General features: G+C 37.3%; 1 protein-coding gene and 3 non-coding genes across 7 annotated transcripts in view; all 4 read left to right on the top strand.

The window, feature by feature from the left end:
• Positions 1 to 22,504, top strand: part of LOC135168177 (myosin heavy chain, fast skeletal muscle-like) — a 100,162-nt gene that overhangs the window by 15,835 nt on the left and 61,823 nt on the right. The gene's annotated exons all lie outside the window — the stretch shown is intronic.
• Positions 11,302 to 11,420, top strand: LOC135169973 (5S ribosomal RNA). Its single transcript, XR_010300293.1, has one exon. It is a non-coding gene; the product is annotated as a 5S ribosomal RNA (ribosomal RNA).
• On the top strand, positions 20,829 to 20,947 carry LOC135170003 (5S ribosomal RNA). Its single transcript, XR_010300299.1, has one exon. It is a non-coding gene; the product is annotated as a 5S ribosomal RNA (ribosomal RNA).
• On the top strand, positions 21,253 to 21,371 carry LOC135169904 (5S ribosomal RNA). The gene has a single exon (XR_010300267.1). It is a non-coding gene; the product is annotated as a 5S ribosomal RNA (ribosomal RNA).

Raw genomic sequence — 22,504 nt, 5'->3', positions numbered from 1 at the left:
GTTTATTCAAGCAATTAAGGCAAAGTTGCATTTGTTTCGCTTAATTCGTTGATGCACTGGCAACTCTTTATATTGTTTACATCGAAAAAGGGCGTGATATGATTCTTTACATACCCGACAACTTTTTTCAGTAGTTGAATTAAAAGAATGCAGTTTATTCCATTTGTCATTAGAGGATTTGTTGCTAGTCTCCGTCGCTGGATTAGATTTATTTCGCGACTGGAGTCTTGAAGCACGTCTGCTGGGGAAGTCCAACATGTCTTCTAATTTCGGGAGTACTCCACGTTTCTGTTTATCGTCCCAGGCGGCTGCAGTGGCCTTGGCAATTATCAACTCCAACAGCACCACGATCAGCTGATCGCCCACGTCCACATCAAGACCGTTGAGTGACTCCACATGCCGTCGTCAAACCCTCTGCATCCTCTTTGTCTTGTAGAGGCAGTTTTAATAATTGATGCAGATGTCTAGACATAATCACACGTTTATTCAGATACGCCTTATCTAGGATTGCCCATGCTCGATCATAATTTTCTTCCGTGATGGACCGCACCTGGATCTTCCTCAGGGCATCTCTTGTCCATCCATCCTTGAGATAACCATATTTATCTGTTTTTGATATATCTGGTCGATTGCCAATAACCGTGGAAAAGTCTGTTTTAAAAGAGATGTATTGTGTAACATCACCATAAAATTGTGGGCAGTTTTGGGTCAGGTAATTTTCCTCTGCGGATGACTGAGGAGACCATCGGGTCGTTGACACTCCGCGCGGGCGCTTCATTGACCCTTTCATTTTGTGTTGAAGGGTTATTTTTATCCTTGACGATTTCTGATTGGCGTAGGTTTTCTAGGTAGTCACTTTCTACGATATATCGGTCCTGTAACGAGTGATAAGCTCCCTCAGGATCGACTGTATCGAGTTCGTCCATGAGTTCATCGAATGCAGCGAAATGACTTTCATATTTTGCCATCCGTGCTTCCACTGCTGGAATATCTACCACCCTTTTGGCTTCCTATAATTTGAGGTTTTTTCTTGCGACCTTCGTTACACCTTTCCAGGTTTATCTTTTCCCGTTCAGCTCTCTTATCCGTGCTGTATTATGCTCAGTCATGTTATGGTCTGAATTCATCATTTTGCACTTATTTTCAATTGTCTTTTCCACACAAAACACACTTGATATCAGTGCTGTTTATGAATGGATGAATGTTTCTAGATTGGATTCAACCCAATCTGGCTCGAAGGACCAATTTTTAATGTCTCGTCTTAATATTGATTTTTATTAAAATTTGTAAGCACTGAGACAACCAAGCTACAGTATTTTCACTTGGCGCGTCATGCTTCTTTAAAAGGGCTTAGTTGGCTTGAGTTTTAGAAATGACTAAGAATGCGTTGAGTCACTTGAACGATCATTATTTAATTGCACTGAACCTATTTTACATACCTTAAATTACACTAGTCTCAAAAGTATCACGTTCACTTAAATTTAGAATTCTAAAACTAACTTGAATTGAATTTTACGCAATGAAGACTTGGCTAGGTAGATTTAAAGGTTGAATTGTAAAGCGCGAAGTGATTTTCTGAATTGTTCAATGTAGACTGACTTGTAAAGTTTTTGGGAGGAAGTTCTTGGCCCTGACCAAGAAGAGTGGAAAGAGGTTTTCCTAAAATTCATTGGTCGCGAAAAATCGAAAGAGAATTTCCGCAGCTGTAGTTGTTGTTGATCAGATTCCGTAAATGTGGATTACATAAATGGATAATACTCCGTGAAATTATTGGTCAGGCAACGTTTTCATGATAATATTATTACTTTGCATATTTTCGGATAATTTTGTTTACTGGCCAAGATTCACTATCTCGATTTAGTAGATGAGCGCACACCACTTCGTTAGAATGGCATTATTTATTTTTTCCACTATTTACAGCCAACGACCATATCATGCTGAAACCGCTGAGTCCGCGTATTAATGTTGAGGCGACTGCACCCTCTCTACGGAGACACATAATATTCTCCATTAATTGTGAAACAAACACCGTCTCATTAATCACGGAATACCGCTAAATTCTCCCACTAATATAGCCAGCATCAATTCATGGGTATATTTCTTATCAAATCATCAAATTCTAGCTTAAAATAATAAATTCAATCTTTCGAACCTAAAAAGTAACACGCTAGTGCGCCCTGCCCTCAGCAGGCGCGTATTTCACTCGATGGGCCACCCACTCGGACCGGCCATTTGCTTAAGTTATCACCGTTTTCACCCACAAAATGGACTCATCTCCACCAAAGCATTCTCCAGTGGACGAATCCACAGAAAAAAATATGAAGGACAACAACAACATCCCGGTCAACATAACCACTGATCCCAACAAAATCTTCACCAGTGGCTCATCCTCCCTGACAAAGCCTCAGCGCAGCTGGCTAATAAACAAATCCAAAGCCAACATACCAAAGACAACTCAATCAAACATTCCCAGATCCAAAATGGTAAACAAAAAGGGCGTCAAACGAGCGAAGGACTCGCAACATCTCCCTCCATCATCATCCGTCGGCGAGCTTTCACCCACCAAGCAACTCGACACCAGTGACACAGATAAAGCAAACCAACATAATGAAAGGATGCTGAATATTCTTGAAGAAAACAATAGCCTCAAATCGCTCCTCATGAATCAACAAAAGACGATCAAAACTCTCAACACCATAATTCTCAAGCTACAAGACTCGTTGGATAAAATCACACCGAGCAGACCATCCGAACCTCAGGGCGTGCTAGCACACGAGACCAACCACCAAAGTCCTGACGCCTTGGAATCCATGGAAACAAGCAGTTTAACAGATGCCGCAGAGTTCCCGCCGCTCCGAAAACCCAAAGGGGACATGAACATGCTCCTGAAGCCTTCAAGTCAACATAACCAGAACACCCACCGCTACACCACCAGTCATCAACCTATTGAGAACTCCAACTCAATCCCCGAAACATCGTCAAAATTATCGTCTCCCACCAGAGGTAAACCTCCCCCTATAAACACCCACAATCAAAACCCAAGTACAATAATTAAACTCATCCAAAACTCAGTATCCAAAGAATTAGAAGGAAAATTTGCTACAAAAAGAATATCTGCTGCCAAAACATCGATATTCTTAGAAACCATGAATGACTACAAATTAATCAAAAAGCTCCTGCTTGACAACAATATTAGCTTCTTTTCCTACACGCCCAAAGAAAGCAAAGTACAAACCATTTGACTCAAAAACCTGGAAGGTAAATTTTCAGCACAAGAAATACTTGACGAACTAAAGAGAGAAGAACAAAAAACTAAAAATATCGAATTTATGAAAGTCGCTCCTTTTAGTACTAAAAAATCCATTACCGGCAAAAGACCCCTCCTTATCTACATCGTTCAGCTATCCAGTAACAGCTCAATTGAAAACGTGAAAAAAATAACCAAACTTCACCACCAAATAGTCCATTGGGAGACAATTAAGACTGACAAAAAATCAACTAAACAATGTAAGAACTGTCAAAGATTCGGCCATACAGCCACCAACTGTAATCGAATCCACAGATGTGTCAAATGCACCTCCCCGCACAACCAAGGAGAATGCCCATGCAACTCCCACTAGGAGCCCCCCACTCCGACTCACAAAATACAAAACCCCCAGTAGCTTGTGTTATTTGTGGTGACGAAGGCCACCCAGCAACATATAGAGGTTGCCCAGTTCAAAAAGAATTACGAGAAAAGGACAAAGCTAAAAAAGCGAAATTCTCAAGCAATAGAAATGATCGTGATAAAATTCATGATTCGTGATAAAATCATAGAAAAATCATTCCCAGAAGCCTCGCATCTTCACCCAATTTATCATAGTCTCTCACAGCCTTCACGGTCAAAGCCACTAGCCACTAGCCACACACTGAGTAATCCCGGGTACTTCACCCAACAAACGCCTTTAAACACGTCTTCGCATAAAAGCACGATACAGCCTCATCAAATCAGCGCTCAACCCTTAAATTCTAACAGTGATCACCTAACGCATCTCCTCAATCAATTCAAAAACGAAATTATATCAGGTGTAAATATTAAATTCTACAAATTAGAAAGAACGATGGAGACCCACTCCAACCAAATCAATTTAATTCCTAACAAGTTGGTGGAGGCCAACCTACTAGAAAGTCAAAATGGATAACACACTCAATCTCACATGAAATACCCTCATGCCAATCAATGATATTAAATATGCATCCATCAACGTTAATTCAATTATAACTAACCAACGCAGGGCGGCCCTCCTGAACTTTATTGAAACCAACAACCCAGACTGTCTATTCTTGTGTGAAACAAAATTATCGGAAAGACACAAACCTTTCTTTGAAAACTACAAACTATTCAGAGATGATCGCCGTAATATGGCCGGGGGCACTGCTGTTTTAATTAAAAAACAATTTGAAGCCACAAAAATTCAGACCCCTTCAACGCACAAGTTTAAAAACCTAGAAACGACAATCATCAAACTAAAAATAAATAACACAGATAACTTATTCCTCATATCAGCTTATGGGCCGGGCAACAACAAAAAAGAATTCATGCAGGAACTCCAAGCATTATTCACTGAACTGAAACTCCACAGCCCCTACAATTTTTACATACTCGCAGGGGACTTAAATGCCAGGCCCGGAAACTGGGGCAACCCCAGTCCCAACCAAAGAGGCAAAGCTCTGAACAAATGGATCTCAGACAATGAACTTGAGTTCAAAATAAAATTTAATAGTTCGTATGAACCTTCGATGCCGAGGGAAGGATCTTTCCTAGACGTAACTATCATTGACGCAAGACTAACAGTATCGAACACAGAACCTGATGGCAGGCTCAAAACCATGGATTACAACAACGATCACAGAGGGATTTTATTTAACGTGTCTTTTCTTGACCCACTTCTGCCGGAAGTTCATACTGACGAACCCCCTTCAATTATAACGCCACAGATTGGCAAAAATTCGAAAAATATATCTCACAAAACTGCGATATTCAAATAGACGATCACAAGAACTTGAGCAACAATGAAATAGACCAATACATATCTAACTTTGAGAACTTAATCACAGATGCTATCCTCAAAAATGGTCCCAAAATGGAAAATAATAAAAGTAGACTAAAAGAGTACTTCAATAAAAACATCATAAAACTACAAAAAACAAAAGTCTTCGCCTTTCTGAGATAAACAGAATATATAAGAAAGATAATAAAATCATATTCTTCAATGAAATCAAAATTTTAGAAGAAGCCATTCATAACATAAAGTTTCGCCTTAAAATGGAATTTCCGAGATCTGTTTCGAAATACTGGGAAAAAAAGTCAAAAATATCCCCAGACATGATCGGTCTAAAATGTTACCCAATGCAAACAAAATATTTAGACCTAAACAATCTTGTGATATTGACACATTACTAACTCCTGTAAATAAGACAGCTTTTCTTGATGCAGCCAATATCCCACGAGACCTCAGAATCCCTGACGATAAGGGATTCACATCTATCGTCGATCAGATCTATAAACTCAATGTTACTGGTGCTCATTTTGTAGCTACCAATACTCAAAATCTTCACCTAGGTAATCCAACCTTAGATAGCCTTATAAATTCTAAAATTACCAAATTTAAGGACGAAATCTAAAAAGACAAAACCGAGAACATCTCTGTTACCAAGTTTGATTCGAATAATCCTGCATCTAACCCTGAGAATCAACTTGAGTACAAGTATTTCACTTCCTCCCTAGAACTATCTGGAATTATTAAAAAAACTCCCAAACAAAAAATCAAATACATCCTTCCCATTTTACTCGATAAACTTACAATTATTCTCAATAATGCCCTGAACAACAAATATTTTCCTCCATCATGGAAAATTGCCAAAGTAATTGCCCTTAAAAAACGGGAAAAATAATAAAGACCCTTTAAATTATCGGCCCATCTTCCTTCTACCTAATCTTAGTAAACTATACGACATTATTATCAACCTCTATTCTAAACTTCTGCGAAAAAGAAAATATTTTACCAGACCAAGAGTTTGGGTTCAGACGCATGCATGAAACGATACACGCAACTTCTACATTTTCCTCGAACAGATGCTGGGCTCTGAACAAGCAGGAAAGTGTGGGTGCTTGCATCATTGACATGGAGAAAGCATTTGACACTCCGTGGCTGGACGGCCTAATCTTCAAATTACTTAAGCTAAAATTCCCTCTCCATTTAATTAAAATGATATACGATATGATACACAATAGAAAATTTACTGTTACTTGCGGAACCAGTAGTTCCGACATAAGGTTCAGTTAAAAATTGTGTCCAGCAAGAAACCGTCAAATCACCAATTTTGTTCAACATTTACACATGTGATCATTTAAACTTATTCGACCGGAATGACGGCCCAAATAAAAAGGCGCTTGCCTTCGCAGACGATTTACTTATCTACTGCAGTGACAGAAAAGTATTGAAGGTTCAGAAGTCCCTACAAAACATCTATAACAAAACCAACAACTATCATAATAATTAGAAACTAAAAATAAACGGCAAGCGTGAAACCATCCCAGGTAGGAATTAACGATGGAAACCGGGCTCATCAAGCCTTGAAACAAGGCTCACAAATGCTTACTCAGGCTTGGGATTCACACGTGGATAAGGCCTCATCCAGCCTTGCAAATGATAACCCGAATTCAAGCTGGGAACACGAGGCCTGTTTGAAGCCTTGTGGAGAGGCCTGAACGAAGCATAGTAAAATCAAATTGCGATGGCTGGAATAAGGCCCAAATTAAGATTTATGAAGGCTCCACAGCCTTATTAATAAGGGTTCTGCCAGGCTCATTCTAAGGCTGATCTAAGCCTGATCTTCGTTCACTCATAGTGTCGTTTGACACATGTTGGCCCAATATTTATAATAGTGGACAGCTGCAAAATATGTGAAACAATTGCAAAGTCACTTTGAAGGAATTTTGGGTCCATGACTGCTGTCATTTCCAAAGATAATTGACGGTAATGATACCAATGAGATGGAATTTGTTTATTAGCAAAATTTACCATCGGAATTCAAGAGAGGAAAAATAAGTACAATATTTTATTGTTAAGAAGGTAATCCGAAATCAATCTCTTAATCGGGGAAATTTCACTCATATCTTGAGAATAAGGTACCTTGCATCCATAAGGGTTAATACTTATCAATATAAATAAAAAATAAATAACTAAAGAGCAGGGAAACATGAGGATTGATTCAGCCTTTGTGGGGCCTTGATAATTTCAGCCTGAAAGTTCAGAGCCAGAGCCAGGCTTGAAATGACCCTCGAGAATTGGGTTATCACTAGTCCTCGATTCAAGCCCGTTTCTGACGATGAGGTCAGGCCTGTTTTAGGCTTGCGATACGCAGGCTTGTCTAAGCAAAGCGTGTACAGGCCTGTTTCGATCGTCAGCCTTGGTTTTTCTTACCTCGGATTTTATTCTCACCCCCAATTAGCTCAGCATGTGCTGAAGTGCGCAAAAACTGGAAATCGTTTCAATTTAACGAAAAATTGGAGGGTTCTGGTCTCAACATCCCACACAAAAATGTTGTTCGATACTTCGGTATCTTCTTCGACAATAAACTAAATTTCCGAGCCCATATACAAACACAGCTCAATAAAGCCAGTAACGCATTCAAAACTCATTTGAATCTGTTCAAAAATAAACACTTACATACACGAATAAGAATTATCTGCTGCCAAGCACTCATTAGACCCACTCTCAGATATGGATGCCCCACCTGTTTTACCATAAATAATTGTCAAATGGATTTTTTACGTGCCTTTGAAAGGAAATATCTTCGAACGTGCCTTAATAAATTCAGATCACCTGAGTAAAACTTTAAAAAATTTTTTAGTAACCACAAAAATTATAGGGAGGCCAACTTTCACAGGGTGGACTGCTTCGTTCTCGAATTAATAAGAAACTCATCTAGGTAAACAACTTAATCGGAGCCCCTTTCTACACTAACGAACTCTATCTAGATAAAACTCTCCACACAGGATTCATACCTCCTGAAGCCTTTATCTATCTAGATAGAAATAACAACATGGAGGACATAAATAATATTCCTGTCATATATCACGCCAAAAGGGGTGGATACCTATCGAGAATTACGTACAGAGAGAACATCAACTGTCTACCCGATAAAGATCTAATTACATGTCATATCAGCATTTCTCCAAGAGATAAAGAATATAAATATAGAGAAAATCTCAAACGTTACTGGTGGTTACCTGAGCTGACCCAAGACAACTGATTTGTAACTCTCCCCCTATATATTAATCCCCCCTTTTCTTTTTTATGTAAATATTCTAAATTAGCTTGGTTCTAGTCTTACTAATAGCATTTTTTTTATTATATTCCTAAATATCCCTCACCAGTTTTCCTCGCCATTTTTCTGGTCCAAAGCCAAGGAACCACCACACAAATATAACATTACACGCCAGTGATGCGAAGCGTGCTTGTGCGTATGTACTCACCAAGTACAAATTGGTTTCTTTCATTGTCAAAACGCCAAGGGGGATGCACGTGGTTTTCGGGATTTTTCCACCAAAAAAGACGTTTTGACAATTATCTTGTAAACAAATGGGTTTACAACATTTTGTCAAGACGGTTTTTTTGCCAGGAATCCAATTATAAATATTAATTATCTCAGGTAAAAATCGCGAAATCGTCTTCGTTTATTAATTAATCGCGGATTTTTGTTTAAATTTGAAATCCAATTGTTAAATAAACAAATGGATTTACGGGATCCCACCATAAGACATTTGTTGTAGAAAATTTGATTCTCTGCAACAAATGTCTTGTGACAAAAGGCCGTAAATCCATTTGTTTAGTTGATAATCAAGAAAACGCGTTTATTATTATTTCGACAATTTTAAACATTAATTATGTAATCTAATCACCCCCCCCCCCCCCAAAGGATTGTCTTGAAATTGGCAATGAGTGAGACAGAAATATTTTTCCCCCTCTCTCTTCCTCTCACTAGCGGAATGGAACGTCCGTCCGTGGAGAAGGGGAAGCACGCACACCTTACCCGCGGCACACGGACGTAGAGCCGCGCAATGCTCGCGCCCCATCCGTCGTTATTTTCACCCCAATATCTCGATAGGGGTGCGTCCGAGCGAAAAGTGGAAAAGGACTTTTCGGTTCCAAATCACCCCCAAAACATGCCGGTGCACCCCCAGCAGAATCATAAAGGGGACCCTATATACAAACTATTGAAAAAGCAGTTCCCAAGCCACCTTGTCAAAACCATATATAGCATAATTCACGACAGAACATTTATCGTAAGCGAAGGACCTTACACATCCCACAAAACATTCTTAGTTAAAAACGGACTACAACAAGGGACGGTCAACTCCCCAATTTTGTTTAATCTCTATACAAGTGATCTTCTGGAACTTTTTGATCTCAATACAGATCCCCGCAAAAAAGCTCTAGCTTTTGCTGACGATCTACTAGTGTACATAGCTAATAGTAAAGTCTCTGTGATACAAAGCGAATTGCAAGACATATTTAATAAAATAAGTGAATAATATTATAACTGGAAACTTAAAATAAATCCGGGCAAGTGCGAGACAATTCTTTTCAAGCCTCCGTTAAGCACAACGCACAGGGATACCCGTAAAAACTGGAAAAGTTTCTCAATTAATGAAAAAAAGGACGGCTCAGAGATTACTATCCCCAACAAAAATGTTGTGAAATACCTGGTGATCTACTTCCATAACAAAATGACATTTACACACCACATACGAACACAATTAGAAAAGGCCAACAATGCATTTAAAGCCTGTCTTAAACTCTTCAAAAATAAACATCTACACAACAGGATAAAAATTATCTGCTACTAGGCTCTCATCAGGCCAATCTTATCCTATGGATGCCCAATCTGGTTCAACATAAGTAACAATCTTATGAGAAAAATCCGAATCTTCGAAAGGAAATGCATTAGAACATGTCTGAACAAATACCGTACCCCTCAATCTCATTATACCAAATCCCATAGTAATCATAAAATTTACAACGAAGCTAACATCCACAGATTCGATTGTTTCATATTAAAATTAATCAGGAATCATATAGACAAATCATCAAAAATTATAAAAATTAATAACTTAATTGGCGCTCCATACTATGTCAGTGAAAAACACATAGAAAAAACCCTAAAAACAAGATTCATCCCCCCAGAAGCATTCATCTATCTTGATCAACACTCCTTAATATAAAATGAAAATAACATCCCTATTATTTGCCACGCAAGAAGAGGCAAACAGCTCACAAAAATTACCTACAAAAAAAATATAGACTGCGTAGCAGATAGACAATTGATCTCACACGACACTACCGTACCCTACAAAGATCTAAAATCAAACCACCCTAACCAAATAAATAAATACTGGTGGTTAACACAGAAAGTCGCAACACTCTAGCCTAACTCCCCATCCTGTAAATAGCCCCCCCCCCGTATTTAGAATTATATTTAATATGTATATATATATTATTTTTATTGTAGGTAATAAGACCTATCGCGCAAATTCAAGATCAGTTTTTCTGGCCAATTCCTGATCTCGGTAAAAAAAAACCCAAACAATAAATGTCACGGACTCACGATACCAAACAAATGTTTAAAAAAACAGCTTAAAAAACATAACTAGTTCTAAAACAGACATTAAACGAATACGACACGTGCTTTGCATCGTATGTATGTCGCGAATTACTTATTTACATCATAACTACGTTTTCCTCATGTTTATACCGTAGTATTTGAGTCATTTAGATAGTCCTCTTGTATCACGTATGTACCTTCTCCCTTGGCTAAATAAACATGATTTATAAAAAAAATAAAAAATGCTGAAACCGCTAGTTCTCGTCCGATCACTAAAGCTAAGCAGCATTGAGCGTGGTTAGTACTTGGATGGGTGACCGCTTGGGAACACCACGTGTCGTTGGCTCCTTTCTTTTGAGTTTGGAGAATAAATATAATTCCAAATATGCAAAATGATTTTTTTGATTTTATAATAACACTTTCGTGATAAAATTCTAACAGCTGTTGTTGATCAGATTCCATAAATGTGGATTACATAAGTGGACAATGCTCCGTGAAATTATTGGTCAGACAACGTTTTCATGATAATATTATTACGTTGCATATTTTCGGCTAATTTTGGTTACTGACCAAGATTCACTATCTTGATTTAGTAGATGAGCGCACACTACTTTGTTAGAATGGCATCGTTTATTTTTTCCAGTATTTACAGCCAACGACCATATCATGCTGAAACCGCTAGTTCTCGTCCGATCACTAAAGCTAAGCAGCATTGAGCGTGGTTAGTACTTGGATGGGTGACCGCTTGGGAACACCACGTGTCGTTGGCTCCTTTCTTTTGAGTTTGGCGAATAAATATAATTGCAAATATTTGCAAAATGATTTTTTTGATTTTATAATAACACTTTCGCGATAAGATTCTAACAGTTGTTGTTGTTCAGATTCCGTAAATGTGGATTACATAAATGGATAATACTCCGTGAAATTATTGGTCAGGCAACGTTTTCATGATAATATTATTACTTTGCATATTTTCGGATAATTTTGTTTACTGACCAAGATTCACTATCTCGATTTAGTAGATGAGCGCACACCACTTCGTTAGAATGGCATTGTTTATTTTTTCCACTATTTACAGCCAACGACCATATCATGCTGAAACCGCTAGTTCTCGTCCGATCTCGTCCGATCCGAGTTCTCGTCCGGCCACTGACGGACTAACTTGCGTCTGTGAGCGCTTCTGCACAAAAATTGACTTATTACTAATTAAAAATAGTATTTTCTACGAAAAAACTGCAAAATTAAGGCTAAACGTATTCAAAGTCGATACAGCATACCAAAGTCTGCTGATTAATTGAATATACCTCATATCTAGCGCAATCTAGTAAAACTAACCTCAAAAGACAAATCATCTCAATGGCAGAAACAGGAGGAGAATTCTCTCAAGTGAGAACGTCAGATGTACGTAAAAGGAAGAGCAATATCACAATAGACATGGCACCAAGTAAAAAATCCATTAATAACATCCCACTGAATAACAAATTTGAGGTCCTTGCTGAAGAGATGGACCTGGAAACTGATGGGACACCCGAACGATCAGAGACACAAACCAAAGAGAAGAAACCAAGACATCCACCACCACTTGTCCTGCATGGGAAACTCGAGACGCATAAAATATTTATGAAAGGTCTGAAAGACACATTGACTGATGGATACCACGTGAAACATCACAAAGGTTTCACTGAGGTCTTCACTGAGACTAAAGAAAAACAGGATGTTCTCAAAGGTATCTGGCAGCAAGAGAAGTTAAATTTCCACACTTACACTAGCAAGACAGACAAGAGGAGAACCTACGTGATCAAAGGGCTCCACAGTGACACAGATACAGACGAAATCAAGCAGGAGATTCAGGAACTAGGTTTTAACGTTGTTAATATCAACCTGATGAATAAAACTATTCAAGCAAAACACATGGTGACTATGAATGGTGATGTCAACCTGAAACAACTACAGCAAAAAATAATATATCTGGGGAGCATGAGAATATCCTGGGAGGCTTACGTAAACAAGAGAAGAATCACCCAATGTCACAGGTGTCAAGCCTGGGGACATGCAACTATCAACTGCTATGCTAATCCAGCATGTCTCAAGTGTGCAGGAAAACATCTGACGAAAGAATGCACGAAAAGTCGAGATGAGCCCGCTAAATGTATCAACTGCGGTGAACCACATCCAGCCAATGCTCTCATATGCATTGAGTATCAACGCAGACTAAAGCTGATCGAGAATAGGACAAGTCAAGGGAACAAGAACCATACTAGAAGAATACCACCAGCTCCAAATAATCAGGACAGATCTCAGTATCCAGATATGAGGTCTAGACCGAACACCAGAGAGACAAGGACAACCGAGATACCAAGCTTCAATCAGCACTCAGGTGAATCAACCCAAAGTATTATTAGACCTATCATAAAGACACCAGTGATTCAACATAATAACACTAACACACATAATGTACCACCTACTCCCATTACACACAATGACACATTGATGGGTAGCCAAGGATCGTTCGCTGAGTTTCTAGCCTTGACGAAAGAAATCAAGGAACTCAATCAAATGTTTAATATATCTAAAATGTTAATTGAAGTTAGAAATCTTAAAACACAAATGAAAAACTGCACTTCAGCAGAAGAACAATTCCAACTACTGGTAACATTCTGCCAAAGGCTTGAAAATGGCTAATCTAATCATTTCCAGCTGGAACGCAGATGGTCTCAGGTATAAACTTGGTGAACTGATTAACTTTATGAATACTCAAAATATAGATATAATGATGATAAACGAAACTTTATGTGATGATAAAACACGTGAGATTAAAATAAAAAACTATACAAATTACTATGAACCAAAAGAAAAAGGCAAAAGAGGAATTGCCTTGTACATTAAAGATTCTATCCCACACAAACGAGTTAAGATACATAAAGATATTACACTGGAATATATATGTGTACAACTAGTTAGTAAAATTTTCGTTATAGCTGCATATATGAGTCCCAACCAGGATTACACTGTAAGGGAACTTGATCTCCTTATGAGGGTAGGAGACAAAGTTATTGTAGCTGGTGATCTGAATGCTAGACACCAAACTTGGAATAGCAATTACAACAACTCCAGAGGTCTCTTACTTTTCAACTATTGTCTCCAGAACAATTGCACTATTTCCTATCCAGATGAACCTACCCACTTTCCTAATAATGGTACCAGTCCCTCAACCATAGACCTAATGCTCTATAAAAATATTACACAACTCTCTGAAGTTGAAGTGCTTAACAAGCTATCCTCAGATCACAACCCCATAATGTTCAGACTAGGCTCTCAAGTAATACATGAGGAAAACAGAATAGGCTTCGACTACGATAGAGCGGACTGGATTAGATTTCGTTCTATGCTAGAAAAAGTACAACTTAAAGATAGCTTTGAGTCCACCCAGGAACTGGATAGAGAAGTTCAAAAATTCACAAATATTATTCAAAACAGTATAAACGAATCAATACCTAGTAAATCAATGAAACAAATTAGAGATCATTTGCCGAAATACATTCTTGATGCCATCCAGGACAAAAATAAAACTCGTAAACTCTGGCAGCTCACAAGGCAATCATCGTATAAGCAGGAGCTTAAAAGGAAAACTAATAAAATAAGAACACAAATTAGACAATATAGAAATAAAGAATGGGAAAAGAAACTTATGAAACTTAATATACGGGATAATTCCCTCTGGCGTATGACGAAGATCTTCAAAAAAGAATTCACCCTAATCCCAACCCTTATCAAAGCAAATGAAGAGGCTATTACTTGTAGTGAGAAAGCGAACATGCTAGCCTCTCAATTTGAGGAAGTACATAACTTGAACGTGACAGATAATACAGAAGAACAAAACGAAATGATATCTCAAGTTGAAAAATACCTCAGCAATTGCCCAGATGAGGATTGGGAAAAATTTGCAGTAAGAACTATGGAAGTCAGCTCAATAATTAAAACTCTGCCATCCAAGAAGGCACCTGGCCTAGACAAAATACAAAACATCATATTCAAAAATCTTCCTCACAACTCCATCATTCAGCTCACTAATATTATAAACGCCTCAATCAAGTTATCGTATTTTTCTACTCACTGGAAGACTGGAAATATTTTCCCAATTCACAAGCCAGGCAAAGAAAAATCTGAACCAAGCAGCTATAGACCCATTAGCCTCTTGGCTAACATGGGAAAAATAGTAGAAAAGGTAATTCATCAAAGACTGAATAGATTTGAGAAAAAGAACAAGATTATCATAGATAATCAGTTCGGATTTAGAAATAGGCATAGTACTGTACAACAAGTGGCGAGAATAGTCAAAGATATTAGCGTAAATTTCAATTTAAACAAAGTCACTGTGATGCTATTATTAGATATTGAAAAAGCCTTTGACCGAGTATGGATAGATGGCCTAATTACAAAAATGATTAAATTCAAGTACCCAAGTGTTCTCATAAAGTTTATTAACTCTTACATGCGTGATAGACATCTGATTGTCTCCGTAAATGGGGAACCATCAACGAAGAGAAAAATAAGAGCTGGAGTACCGCAAGGTTCTGTACTCGGTCCCAAACTATTTAACATCTATTTAAATGATATACCAACTTTTGCTAAAACACAAACAGCACTTTTCGCAGATGATACAGCAATCTATGCTCATGCATATAATGCAATAATAGCGTCAAAACAAATTCAAACACACATGTATATACTGGAACAATTTTATTTGAAATGGAAAATCTCATTAAACGCAACTAAAACAGAAGTAATAGTCTTTAGCAAGAAAGGCAACAGTAACAGTAAAATCTTTGAACCTATTAGAATCTACGGACATAAAACATTACTAGCAACTTCAGTTAGATATCTTGGGGTACACCTTGATGCTAAATTGACATATAAAACTCATATAAATAAAATTTTGCAGAAAGCTTATATGGTTCAACGAAAAATTTATCCTCTAATGGCCAAAGATTCAAAAGTGTCAAAACATAACAAACTTTTAATTTACAAAATGATACTTAGACCTATTATGATGTATGCTACAGGGGTATGGTGTAATGTTGCATCAACAACTCTCTCCAAACTCCAAATATTTCAAAATAAATGCCTGAGGTTAATCCTAAATGAAAACAGATATGCAAGAATCAAAGACATGCATGAAAACACAGAATTGCCTATGATGGCTGACTATGTGAAACAACTAGCTGAACATTTTTACACCAGCCTCCTAGGGGAAAACCCACTCTCAAAAGACTTAGATAAACTCAAAGCGTACAATTTACCTTTTACATACAAACACAAACTTCCACATGACACTCTCGACATATTTTATAATGAAAAACGCTTACCGACATGTAAGACTAAAGATAAAGTCTTCCATTTTATTACTTAAGATTTTCAAAAGTTGGTTTTTGCCCTAGGATTTTCCAGCATATAACATATCTGTAACCACTAAATCGCACCTGTGCTCACTCATCAATCGAAAAATGTAAACACAGTTATATCTATAAAAGTACTCTAAGAATAAAACAGTAGGTTAAATTTGTTCGTAAACAAGTAGGAACTACTCAGAAAATATTTTATTATGAATGTTTTTTATATGTATAGACATTAGGACATATGTATGAAAATCTAAAACTGTTGATAAATAAATAAATATATATATAAAAAAGTTCTCGTCCGATCACTAAAGCTAAGCAGCATTGAGCATGGTTAGTACTTGGATGGGTGACCGCTTGGGAACACCACGTGTCGTTGGCTCTTTTCTTTTGAGTTTGGCGAAGAGATATAATTGCAAATATGCAAAATGATTTTTTTGATTTTATAACACTCTCACGATAAGATTCTAACAGTTGTTGTTGATCAGATTCCATAAATGTGGATTACATAAGTGCATAATGCTTCGTAAAATTATTAGTCAGATCAGCTTTTCATGATAATATTGTTACTTTGCAAATTTTCGGATAATTTTATTTACTGACTAAGATTCATGTTGAATTTTGGGGTTTTCCCCGAGTACAAAATTCACTCATTCCAGAGTCTTTATATTTAACATTAGAGAAAATGTTTTATAAATTACTTGTCGTTGGAGCCGATTCCTTGGCACTTTTTATTATTGAACTTTTCCAAAAGGGTTTTCCCAAAACCATGTGGTGACCAGACATGGTCAAAATGGAATTTCTCAGTGAACTTTCAGGAGGTGTGACATTGATTGCCCTCTCTATGTAGAGGTCAATCGATGCCTGACTAGCAATTTAGTTTTCAGTCCTTCTTAAGATTTCATAGAGTGTACAGTGTTCTCTTGACAAGTAGAGTCAGAACAATATATTAACGTTTAGTGTTGAATTATAAAAAGTGTGTTCTCAATCATTTTGTTCCTCATATTCCAATAGGTTATGGGACCAGAATAACGCGTAATATTCCTGTGTGTGAAATTATTAATATTTTGTGTGAAAAATTCATTATTGAGTGATTAATTATTAATACAGTGATTTAGTGATAATTATTAATACAGTGATGTTATTCAAAAAGATAATGGAGAAATTGAATCGAAACATCAAACTGTTCAATGGGGAACGCTATAAAATGTGGAGAACGCGAATAGGATATTTGTTGAGAGAGTTAGGAGTAATGAAAGTACTCAACACGCAGCCTCCAACAATCGTAACCGACGGGTGGCAGAAAGCAAAGAATAATGCAAAAGGTGTTATCATGGCGAATATAGCGGACTCATTTTTGCTTTTGCGAGACTGCAGGAATCAGCCGAAGAAATGATGAACAAACTTGATGCTATTTACACATGAAAAAGTCTAGCATCGGAGATGGCTATCCGAAAGAAAATGCTCACCTTCAAATTAAGGGGTCATACTAACTTACTGAAGCATTTTTCTGATCTAGACCAATTGTTTGAAGAGTTTGTGGCTGCTAGTGGCACTTTGAATGAGAAGGATAAAGTGGCCCATGTGTTACTAACTTTGCGCAACTCTTACGACAACATTGTAACCACAATTCAACAGTTATCACCGGATCTGTTGACTCTTGCGGATATTAAATCAAAATTATTGGATTTCGAAACGAAGAGGCGTCAAGAACTTCAGGCTACAAGTTCGAAAGTGTTAAATATTGGATTACAAAAGAAAAAACCGTATAATTCAAGGCCACATAATTATCATCAAAATCAAATGAATAATCCAAGAAATCTCGTGACGTGTTACAATTGTAGACAAACGAGGGCATATGATGATAAATTGCTTCTTTATGAAAAGTAATAAGTCGAAACCAACTGGCCCGAAAGGATCAACCGCTCACGCAGCGGAACCAAGGCAAGCAAACGCGATTTCAAGTTTCGCTTTTATGGCTGGAGATCTGCCCGGAGATAAAAATAATTTGCTATCAGTTTCGAACATGCAAGCAGCTAGATACACGATCATCTTCGACGAAAATGGCGTCAAAGTCTCAAAGGAGGGTCACACGGTGATGTCTGGGAAGTCAGATAGAAATTGAATCATTATAAAGTTCAAGTTGAATTCGAAAACGGTCAAGATCGCGAGTAGAAAAAGAAATGATCAAATATGGCCTGAACGGTTAGGACACATCAGTAAGCAAAAGTTTTTAGAATTAAAATCAAAGGGAATGTTTCAAGCCATCACGATTTTACATTCAGTAATGCCAGATGAGAAACTTTGCGAAGCATGTAAAAAAGAGAAACAGTTGAGATTACCGTTTAATAAAGTCAAGAAAAAGGAACACGCTAAAAGACCGCTATTTATAGTTCCTTCAGATGTCGCAGGTCCTGTCACTCCTCCTACGGTAGACGAGAAAAATTTTTTTGTTTTATTTATTAACCAATACACTCATTATTGTGCCACTTATTCAATTGGATATAAATCAGATGTTTTCAATATGTTTAAAGACTCTGTTGCTAAAAGTGAAGCTAGATTCAATTCAAAATTAGTAAATTTACGGGCGAGAATATTTGTCGACTGAAATGAAGGACGACTGTACTGCGCGAGGCATAAGTTATCACATGACGGTCCCTAGAACCCCACAATTGAATGGTATGGCTGAACGTATGGTGAGAACCATAACGGATAAAGCCAAGTCAATGGTGGTTGGGGCGAGTTTAGAAAAACTATTTTGGGGAGACGCAGTTCTTACTGCTACTTACCTAATAAATATATCGCCAATGAAAGCATTAATGTGCAGTAAAACCCTATATGAAATGTGGGATGATAAATTGCCAGAGTTGACATATTTGAGAGTATTCGTTTCGACTGTTTATGTTTATGATAAAATTGCTAACGGAAAATTTGATGAAAAATCATGGAAAGCAATTTTGGTTGGATACGAACCGAATGGCTATAAAGTGTGAGATTATGGGAAGGCAAAAATTTGCTGTTGTGAGGGACGTTAAAGTTGATAAAGTCGATTTTGTAGAATCGAGACCCTCTATGAGGGATGATAAAGTTAAAAAGAGCCATTCAAATGGGAAAGAGCTTCATGGTTTTAAAAGTGGTGGAAACACCAATGGAAATTCACAGTCAAGTTGAGCTGATGGACGAACATGAAGGCGTTTGTACAGAGTGTCCTCTCTCACTCAATGAAGAAATTTCCTCTATACAAGTAAACTGTAGAAGAAGTGCCAGAATAAAAAAATCTTGCGTTGATTTCATACGACGCACATTATATGCCAGAAGATTGCGTTTTACTAGCCCAATTATTATTAAACAAAATTTTGAAAACGTTTCATGAGATTAGATTTCGTGAGGATCAACATGAGTAGTAAAAGACAATTGAAAATGATTAGCTTCATTGCTGAAAAAAGAAACGTGGAAATTGGTTTCGAGGCCATCGACAAAAATATAGTTGATCGCCAATGAGTTTCCGCGATCAAAACAGATGAACACGGAAATTTAGCCAAATATAACGCTCGTTTAGTTACGCGGGGATTGTCTCAACAGTATCTTGCCGATTGTAATGAGACTTTTGCACCAGAAGCCCGAATTACAAGTTTTAGATTGATCATAGCTTTTGCTAATCAATTCAATTTATTAATCTATCATATGGATGCGAAAACGGCTTTCTTGAACGGGAATTTGAAAGAAGAAATTTACATGAAGGTACCGGAAGGGATAAAATGTCATGAAGGTGAAGTTTGCAAATCAAATGAAGCTCTTTACGGTTTAAAACAGGCGGCTCGATGTTGGTTTGAAGTTTTTGAGCAAGCTCTTCAGAAAAGAGGTTTTTCATATTCACCAGTAGAGCCATGTATATATATTTTAATATTTTAAAGAATAAAGATATGACAAGTAATTGATATTTATGTAGTATTAGACCTTGATGATCTGGTAATTGTAACGGGACATTTAGACCTTATCACTGATTTCAAAACACATTTAACGGATAAATTCGATATGGTTGATTTGAAAGAAATAAAATTATATTTTGGAATCAGAATTAGAAGAGAAAATGATCACATAAGGCTAGATCAAAGCTTTTATATTAGAACAGTGTGGGTTTTACGAGTTTTTGACAAAGGGGACAATAACTTTTAATATTAACAAAAGACTCTTAGAAAATAAGACAAAGATTTTCTGTTACTTGAGTTAGTTCATGGTGGAACGTAGAGTTTAGCCTATATGCTTATTTTGTATCTTTTATAGTTTTGCCTAATGGTAATAATTTAGCGTGAAGTGTTTAGTATTACTGAGTGATAGTTTTATGACATGCATGCCTTTTTTGGGGCTTTTGTGTGAGGTCCAGTGGAGACATTGTGCGGACCGATGAACAATGGATGGTTTGTTCTAGTGCAGCGAAGGGGGGGGGGGAACTATGGATGAGAATGAGTGAAATTTGGAAGAGTGGACAAGTAGTTCGTTTTGGGTTTATGGAGAGACCAGACATATTTTAATCGCGGCATATATTTACCTTTTAATCAACATTATTGGACCAAGATGATATTTTACTATTATTGTAGTTCTTTTTGAAATATACTTTTTCACATTTATTTCTTGCCCACCACATTGATCCTACAATAATATTATTACTTTGCATATTTTCGGATAATTTTGTTTACTGACCAAGATTCACTATCTCGATTGAGTAGATGAGCGCACACGACTTCGTTAGAATGGCATCGTTTATTTTTTCCACTATTTACAGACAACGACCATATCATGCTGAAACCGCTAGTTCTCGTCCGATCACTAAAGCTAAGCAGCATTGAGCGTGGTTAGTACTTGGATGGGTGACCGCTTGGGAACACCACGTGTCGTTGGCTCCTTTCTTTTGAATTTGGAGAATAAATATAATTGCAAATATGCAAAATGATTTTTTTGATTTTATAATAACACTTTCGTGATAAAATTCTAACAGCTGTTGTTGATCAGATTCCATAAATGTGGATTACATAAGTGGACAATGCTCCGTGAAATTATTGGTCAGACAACGTTTTCATGATAATATTATTACGTTGCATATTTTCGGCTAATTTTGGTTACTGACCAAGATTCACTATCTCGATTTAGTAAATGAGCGCACACTACTTTGTTAGAATGGCATCGTTTATTTTTTCCAGTATTTACAGCCAACGACCATATCATGCTGAAACCGCTAGTTCTCGTCCGATCACTAAAGCTAAGCAGCATTGAGCGTGGTTAGTACTTGGATGGGTGACCGCTTGGGAACACCACGTGTCGTTGGCTTCTTTTTTTTTGAGTTTGGCGAATAAATATAATTGCAAATATGCAAAATAATTTTTTTGATTTTATAATAACACTTTGGTGATAAAATTCTAATAGCTGTTGTTGATCAGATTCCATAAATGTGGATTACATAAGTGGACAATGCTCCGTGAAATTATTGGTCAGACAACGTTTTCATGATAATATTATTACGTTGCATATTTTCGGCTAATTTTGGTTACTGACCAAGATTCACTATCTCGATTTAGTAGATGAGCGCACACTACTTTGTTAGAATGGCATCGTTTATTTTTTCCAGTATTTACAGCCAACGACCATATCATGCTGAAACCTAGAGTTGGTTAGAGCGTCGTGATCCGAGAGCATGCGGGTCGATCGGACGTCGATTGCCCCCCATCTTTCCATTCGAACAATTTAACGAAAATACCTACAAATCTCATCATTACAAGCGGAATCAAAGAGTTACTTTGATATTAATCCCATTATAGTGACGCAAAATAACATAGACGAATCACTGACAATCAATATAGAAACTAACCTCTCTTTGAGGTTAGTTGGGCCCCAGCCCAATAAACCGGAAAATGACGAGCACAAAATAGAGACTCATCTTAATTCTCCAGAAGCAACTCTGAAGGCAACGAGCCACCCAACATCAGCAGAGAAAATGAATCACGAGGATAACTCTTCTGGCCAGGAAGATTATAATTCATCAACCAGCAAATTATTAGCAGCGGCCAAGCGTGGACCAACTGAGGCGGCTGATATTGAGGAGCTCAATCGCAAAATCCTCTCATCTTCAACCAAGAAAAGATCACAACCGAATCTAACAAATATTCTCTCAAAAAAGAATAGAACCGAACAACAAACCATATCTGAACCTCAGGCTATCTCCAACATGGAAACAGAAACGCTGAGTCCGCCTACAATCGAGGAACTATCAGGTCAGTTTCTTCTTCTCAAACAAGCTTTTGATAAATTAAAAGAAGAGAATTCCTCTCTAAACAAAACCATTAATGAACTCCAAGTTCACAACAAAGCTCAGCAAAGATTAATTAATGGCTTAAAAAACCAAATAAGCACAAAATTGTTGGCTGACGCACCAATTGAGGTTAAGGACAACGATAAACTGAAAC

This window comes from Diachasmimorpha longicaudata, chromosome 1 (genome assembly GCF_034640455.1).
Source record: "Diachasmimorpha longicaudata isolate KC_UGA_2023 chromosome 1, iyDiaLong2, whole genome shotgun sequence".
In the NCBI taxonomy this organism is placed as follows: domain Eukaryota; kingdom Metazoa; phylum Arthropoda; class Insecta; order Hymenoptera; family Braconidae; genus Diachasmimorpha; species Diachasmimorpha longicaudata.
The sequence above is the reverse complement of the archived record's forward strand: the minus strand, read 5'-3'. Positions and strand labels throughout refer to the sequence as shown.